We start from the raw sequence: 8,194 nt of genomic DNA, 5'->3' as shown, positions 1-8,194 counted from the left end.
ACTCCTTTATTGCAGGGCTTAGTGAAGGGGTCGGCTAGGTTCTCCTTTTCAGTCGATCTTCTGAAGGTCGACGTCACTCGATCCACGATCTCTCGGACCAGGTGAAAGCGGTGCAAGATGTGCTTCATCCGCTGATGTGCTTTGGGTTCCTTCACCTGAGCTATGGCACCAGTACTGTCGCAGTAGAGCAGGACTGGACCATCGAGGGAGGGTGCTACTCCGAGCTCATTGATGAATTTCCTCAGCCACACAGCTTCCTTCGCGGCATTCGATGCTGCGATGTACTCCGCTTCACAAACAGAGTCTGCCACAGTATGCTGCTTGGAACTCTTCCAGCAGATGGCTCCACCATTCAGAGTAAAGATATAACCCGACACGCTCCTGCTGTCATCATGGTCAGATTGGAAGCTGGAGTCTGTGAACCCCACAAGTTTCAGATCTGACTCGCCATAAACCAACCATTGGTCCTTAGTATTTCTCAAATACTTAAGGATGGCTTTAACCACTTTCCAGTGATCTTCTCCAGGATCAGATTGGTATCTACTCACTACTCCTAGTGAGTATGCCACATCTGGTCTTGTACATATCATGGCGTATATGATAGATCCCACGGCTGAAGCATATGGGACTCTACTCATACGCTCTCTCTCTTCAGGAGTTGTCGGACAATCTTCTTAGAGAGAGAAATTCCATGGCCTATCAGTAGATAGCCCTTCTTGGAATTCTCCATGCTGAACCTCTTCAGCACAGTGTCTATGTACATGGATTGGGATAACCCAAGCATCCTTTTAGATCTATCCCTATAGATCTTCATCCCTAGGATGTAGGATGCTTCACCCAAGTCCTTCATGGAGAACTGTGATGACAACCAAACTTTTATTCCTTGTAGTGCGGGGATGTCATTCCCGATTAAGAGAATGTCATCCACGTACAAGACAAGGAATACCACAACTGGACCATTTGCCCATTTATAGATGCAGGGCTCTTCTCCATTCTTAATGAAGCCATACGTTTTGATCACCTTATCAAAATGCATGTTCCAACTCCGAGAAGCTTGCTTCAGTCCATAAATGGATCTCTGAAGCTTGCACACCTTGGACTCATCTGTGGATGTAAACCTTCAGGTTGTATCATATACACCTCTTCAGTCAGCTCTCCATTCAGGAAAGCTATCTTTACATCCATCTGCCAGATCTCATAATCCAGATGGGCAGCTATTGCAAGCATTATCCGAATAGATTTGAGCATTGCCACAGAGAAAAATATCTCGTCATAGTCAATACCATAACGTTGACGATACCCCTTGGCAACCAGACGGGCTTTATAGGTCTCCACCTTTCCGTCTGCGCCCCTTTCCTTTTGAAGACCCATTTACACCCAATGGGTTTAACCCTTTAGGTGGGTCAACCAATGTCCATACATCGTTGACCTTCATGGACTCCATTTCGGATTTCATGGCTTCAAGCCATTTCTCAGAATCAGGTCTCTGCATAGCATCCATATAGGTGATCGGATCCTCATTATTCTCATCAAGTTCGATGGGATCACCGTCCCGGACCAAGAAACCATAGTATCTGTCCGGCTGATGCGGTACTCTACCGGATCGCCTTAATGGTGCAGGTATATTGGGCTCCGGATCTGATCTAATCATATCCGACTCAGGTTCAGCTATTGGTGTCGGTCCTTCTACCTGTTGAACTTCATCAAGTTCAACCTTAGAGGCAACGGTTCCTTCACCAAGGAACTCTTTTTCTAAAAAGATTGCCTTAAGGCTGACGAACACCTTTTGTTCATCAGCATGGTAGAAAAAATATTCTTTTGCCTCTTTGGGGTACCCTATGAATGAGCATTTGTCAGACCTAGGTCCAAGTTTGTCTGTGACTAATCGTTTGACATAGGCCGGGCACCCCCAGACCCTGAGGTGTGAAAGTACTGGCTTACGCCCTATCCATATCTCATATGGAGTCTTAATTACAAACTTACTTGGAATCCTATTTAACAGATAACAGGCCGATTCGAGTGCATATCCCCAGAAGGATATCAGCAAGCTAACAAAAACCCATCATGGATCGGACCATGTCTAACAAAGTCCGATTCCTCCTTTCAAACACACCATTATGCTGTGGTGTTCCTGGAGGAGTCCATTGGGAGAGAATCCTATTCTCTCCTAGATATGTGAGAAACTCACTAGAAAGGTATTCTCCTCCTCGATCAGATCGAAGAGTTTTAATACTCTTCCCAGTTTATTTTTCTACTTCACTTCAGAATCGTTTGAACATTTCAAATGAATCCGACTTATGTTTCATCAGATAGACATATCCATATCGGGATAGGTCATCCGTGAAAGTTATGAAGTAGAAATATCCACCTCTAGCACTGGTGCTCATGGGCCCGCATACATCAGTATGTACTAGGCCCAAGAGCTCAGTAGCTCTCTCACCTTTTCCAGTAAAAGATGACTTGGTCATTTTACCAAGAAGACAGAACTCACAGGTTGGAAGTGATTCACAATCACTGACTTTGAGGATTCCCTCTTGAGTCTACCTGTTTATTCTGTTCTTGTTTATATGACCTAGCCTCCAATGCCATAAGTAGATATTTAACACACTATCTAATCTAGGGTGCTTGCCAGTAGAATAGACTCTTATCAGGCTTGATCTTTTTGGTCTGGCTCTGCACAGATGTCCCAGCCTGAACTTGCACCTTCTTGACTTTCTTCTTCTTGTTCTTCTTTCCTTTCTCAAAGGGTCGAGAACCAGAAGATGAACCTCCCACTGAGTTCACCGACTCCTTGAGGAGTTGGTGATCCTTCTCAAAGTTCTGAAGCAACCCCATTAACCCATGGTAGTTCTCTTCAAGCTTTGTCATTCTATAATGAGTGAGGAATGGGAGATAAGACTTGGGCAACGAGTTCAGTATTGCATCTTTCCCAAGCTGCTCATGCAAGGGAAAGCCGAGCTTGCTCAATCGTTCCATCAGCTCGATCATGTACAATACATGATCAATGACAGAGGCACCATCCCGTATTTTGGCGTTGAAGATGGCACAACTAGTCTTGTGCCTCTCCACGTCATCGGGTGTGCCAAAGGCATCCTCCAACACTTGAAGCATGTCCTTTGGCTGAGCCGTCTCGAATCTGCGACTGAACTCGTCGCTCATAGCAGCCAGCATGATACAGCGCACCGTGGTCCGGTCACTGAGCCACTTCTGGTAAGTGTCTCTGACTGTTCCACGTGCATTGACAGCTAGCTCCTCAGGTGCAGGATCCATTATCACATATAGGATCCGTTCATGCTCCAGGACTATCTTCAACTTTCGGTACCAGCTACCGAAGTTGGGTCCTACCAACTTATCATTGTCCAACAATGATCGGAGCGATAGGGAAGTGGCCATATTTGCACAAAAGAGAACCATAACCTAATTAGTAATTGATTCATTAAACCTAAAGATTTGGACTTTAATCAAAAGGTTTCTCCCACTATTTTATTCGAATTGGTAGCCTCTACCTTCAATTCGAGGAATTACCCTAATTCCTTAGCGGGTACTAGAATCCACTTAGACTGCACACAAGCCCAACTTTGGTTGGCCAACCCATGTACATCTAAGGGTAGGTTCATAACCAATTGTTTCTCTAAACAATTTTTAGTAATTTTAATTTTGCCCCAGAAACCTAATCAGTAGGCTTTGGCCTCCACTGTAAGGATCCAGTTAGGTCCAACCATTAACATGATCATACTTGGTGTATCTAACCAACGAATGATTAAGCCCAACTTTGGTTGGCTCACCTAACCACCATTAGAGAGATACTTCCAAGTCGTCATATGATGAGTGATAATTCCATTAGTCAACAAGCACCAGGCCTTTGGGTCTGCAATGATTATTGAGTTCATGGACTCATTATCAAATACCTTAATGGGAGGCTATGACTCAGTTATCTCCATAACTTTATCATTTTAAGGACCTAATAATTTTAGAGGATTTAAATAATATAGAGGATGAGGTCAGATGAACCAGCTTATCATGATCCTCCCACTGGCTTCACCAAGTCAGCTTAAGGGAGACCAGGGCTGGTCTAAGAGCACCTAAATCAGTCACACTGATTTACCTAGCTGACATGGGTCAGCTCGAATAGTCAAGTGACCCGATCAAAACATAATTTCACCAAGAGGCCAGGTAAGTTCGATCAGTGGAAGGGTCTGCCAAAGCTTGCCTTAGACACCATCAGAAATGGTCAGGTAAGCGGGCTCCCAATTAAAAACCACCAGTCTGATTTACCTTAGACACCAACTGGTTTAATTAGTTTCGATTAGATCAACCTAATAGTTCATGCTAGACCGCTTAGCCAAGAATCAAGTCCATTTGGTTCTCGTTAAAGACATGGACTTGACCAACTACAACTATTGCAATTGATCTAGAGAATCCTTGACCTAATCTAAGACAACAATTGATTAGATTTAGTCAATTCTCTAATTAAGTCCATCTTTAATCTAACCATAGGTCTAACCCAATTAATGGACCTAATTTCCACTAACCCATTAACCCAATGTGTTATGATTTGTGTCTTAGGTTCTTCAATTCACAATCCTAGAACCTAATCAAACAACTTCTTAATTCTTAATTAAGTTTTGGGCTGAGGGTTGGGTTCGGCTTTTCAAAAATTATTTTCATATTTGTAAAACAATTTTACAATATGATTCTACCAATCATATTGCATGTTTGATTCATAATCAAGATGCAAGTGAAATAAACATGAAACTACTTTAGATCTAATCTAAACAGGTTCATGTAATTGAAACAATTTCAACTTTAAATAATTTCTTTGCATAAAAATTATTAACAAAGAGATTTTATTTTAGATTTAAACATCTTTTAAATCTAATAAATCATAAATTTAATCTAGATCATATCTAACAAATTTATGATTAAAGATAGATCTACACAAACTAGGACAACCTTTGCACTGTAAGGGGTAAACCTTACAGCAGGACAACCTTGCAGTTTGTGATTGATCTAAAATTTTAATTTCAGATTTAATAATAAGATTATAAATTAGATCTAATCTAAAAAATAATCTAAGCATGTATAAATAATCATGTAATAAAGAACCTGGGCTCTGATACCAATTGAAGGAACCAGATCTAGGGTTTCAGGGTTAGATCTTGAAACTTTTTCAAGATCATACAGCGGAAGACTAAAATAAATCAAAATTTATTTTCTAAGATCAGAAAATCCCTAGATCTAAGATCCTATTACATGATTATTATATAGCATTAAATCAAAAATTAAAATATATATAAATATAGTATGAACTACATGTTGATCATATCAACATGTTTCTATACTAGCTACATATAATGTATGTATTAAACAATAGATCAGATCTATTACCTTGCAAGTTAGACATTCTAACCTTGCTGATCTGGGCTTGAGGATGATGTTGCAAGCCGCACACGCATCCTGCCTCTAGGAGTCATCCACACGAGCCCACGAATCTCGATCAGAAGTCCTGCTTCAGAAAATCAGCACAGTATGCTAGTACTGCGCTGATCCTTCTTTGATGGTTGATCAGGTGCCTCCTTCTTTTTTATTTGGACTCTTCCAAAGATGGAAAGTAGAAGGAGGAGTTTCAGATCTGAGACGCTCTCAGGAAACTCAAGATGGAAGGAGGAAAGATATGAAAATAAAAACCCTAGAAGAAGACCCTCTTCTTCTTCACGTTTTTTTCTCTAAATGCCCAAACTTGTGTCTTTTATATCTCCACGACCCAAAGGTATTTCCCTCTGATTTTTGGATAAAAGAAAGGTCTCTCAAATATCTATCTCTTCTTAAAATTTCACGAAGAAACTCATCTAATATAGAGAGATATGATAGAGTCCTTGTCTAGGTCAAACACCTAGTCAAGGCTTATCCAAACATGGCAAGTAAAGGGACGCCCAACTCTTGAGCACCTCCTTCATATTTTTGTGGATGGATCAACAGAAAAGGGTGCACAATGTAAACCCTAAAAGCCACAAAAATTCCAAAAAAAATTGGATAAATTCGGTGCAAAATTGAAAGAGTTTTGGATTTCTAAAACTCTATCTCATAGAATTCGAAATCCAAACTTATTCCTTTTAGATTTGATCCAAATCACCTTCCATGTAAGAAAGAAGAGAGGAGACCTTTTGTGAATGTGGGAGAGATCTGGGAGAGGGCTTTTGTCACACAAAATAAGTGGAGATTGGCGTTGAATAAGAGAGAGGGCGTGGAGAAGGTTTATGTGGCGCAAGGTGGAATCCTAGTCCTACTAGGATTCTGTCTCATAACTTGTTTTAATTTGGTTTCCCAAACCAAATCAAATTAGATCAATCCAATTAAAATAGGTCTTAACCTAATTAAGAACTTAATTTAATCAGATTAAATTAGATTTAAATCTGATTTAATTTTTTAATCAAATTAGAAATTAGATTGACCCAAGTCCTAGTTGAACTAGGACTAGTCTTTCCTTGCACTTGGCTTATCCAATAAACCAATTGGACTTGATCCAATCAAGCCCAAACCAAATCTAATTAAATCATATTTAATTAGACTTAATCTCAGCCCATTGGCTTAATCAAATTAAGCCAATTAGCAATCAAATTGCTAATCGATCCTCCTGCAACACTTGCACTGGGTTAAATGTCAATCGTATTGATTATTTAACCCTATAATGATTCTTAATCGTTGATCAACCATCCGATCGGATCATGAACTCTAATGTGTGTGACCTCATAGGTCCGAACCTAAGCCAGTAGCATAGAAATAAATTCCTATACCAATCGAAGTGACCATCTAGCAATGGTACCCGACGTCCGGATAGGTCGAATGTGTAGAACAACATCCTTAGAACCCATGCGGATATAGTTTTCATATAATTCATCCCCTTGACCACAATGATCATAGGACACCCCAGAGCTCAACTGTCAACTCTAATCAGGTTGTCCACATTGTATTTCAAAATATCAAATCCATCTGATGGATTACCCTGGTCAAGGTTTTGCTAAATTGAAATACAGCGACTCATTCTTCTCCAACTCTTGGAGTGGTCAATCCCATCTCGATCACACTCTGACTTCGCAAGTACTTGACTGTGCCCAGAAGCCTTCCGTCCCTGAATTAGAAATTCAGTTAGTCCAGTACCAAAGCACAGTGAGTTGCTTGCAAGTCACTGAGGTGATCTCAAGTCTAAGGGACACTTATACCTATATCCCATCAGAGACATTCTCGACAGCAGAATGCTCTGGAGTTGGTCACGTTCAATGACGATGTACCCTTACATCTCACCTGTATGCCATACCAGTGTCTCCACACTCCTTGGTTAAGAGGACAACCAACCCATATGGCCTACAGCGACCTATGCTCGATAGAAGCTGTCATCCTTATTAACAGCCTATCATTTGGTCGTGAACAGTTTTAAGGACTAATCGATAAATCCTCTCTTTATTGAAGTTAAATAGTCCTAAGGACTTCATCATAACAACGGAGTTCATTAGAAGATGAAAGCTTATAATGAAAATGCCAAATATATTTTATTTATTAACAAATCAATTACAATATTTGGTTGCTCAACCGTCAACAGCTTGACGATTGGCTTTTTGTGACACATTTCCCAACACCATACTCATGGTTACCACATAATTCATTCTTTTGACCCTGGATGCTCTAGGATGGTCTCAGGTTAACTGTCAACCGAGATTGCTTCATCCATATTATATTTCAACCTTTCAAATCTATCTCATGGATTATCCTGACCAAGGCTTTACTAAATTAAATACAGTTATATATCAACTCCAATAATCTAGAGGGGTCAATCCCATCTTGATCCACGTACAGACTTCGCAAGTACTTAACTATACCTGTAGCCTTCTGTCACTGTATTAAAAATTCAGATAGTTTGGCACCAAAGTATAGTGAGTTGCTTGCAAGTCACTATGATGATCTCAGGTCTGAAGGATATTTATATTCATGTATTTTGTGAGTAGCTCTTGATAGTAGAATACTCAGCAGATGAGTCACTTGTTCAGTGATGATGTACCCTTACATCTCACTTGTATGCCATACTAGTGTCACCACACTTCTTGATTAAGAGGACAACCAAACCATATAGCACACAACGACCTTCACTCAATAAATGTCATCATCTCGTAATGACGTATCATTTGGTGGCGAACTTGTT

The sequence above is a fragment of the Elaeis guineensis genome, chromosome 6, assembly GCF_000442705.2.
Source record: "Elaeis guineensis isolate ETL-2024a chromosome 6, EG11, whole genome shotgun sequence".
Lineage (NCBI taxonomy): Eukaryota > Viridiplantae > Streptophyta > Magnoliopsida > Arecales > Arecaceae > Elaeis > Elaeis guineensis.
The sequence above is the reverse complement of the archived record's forward strand: the minus strand, read 5'-3'. Positions refer to the sequence as shown.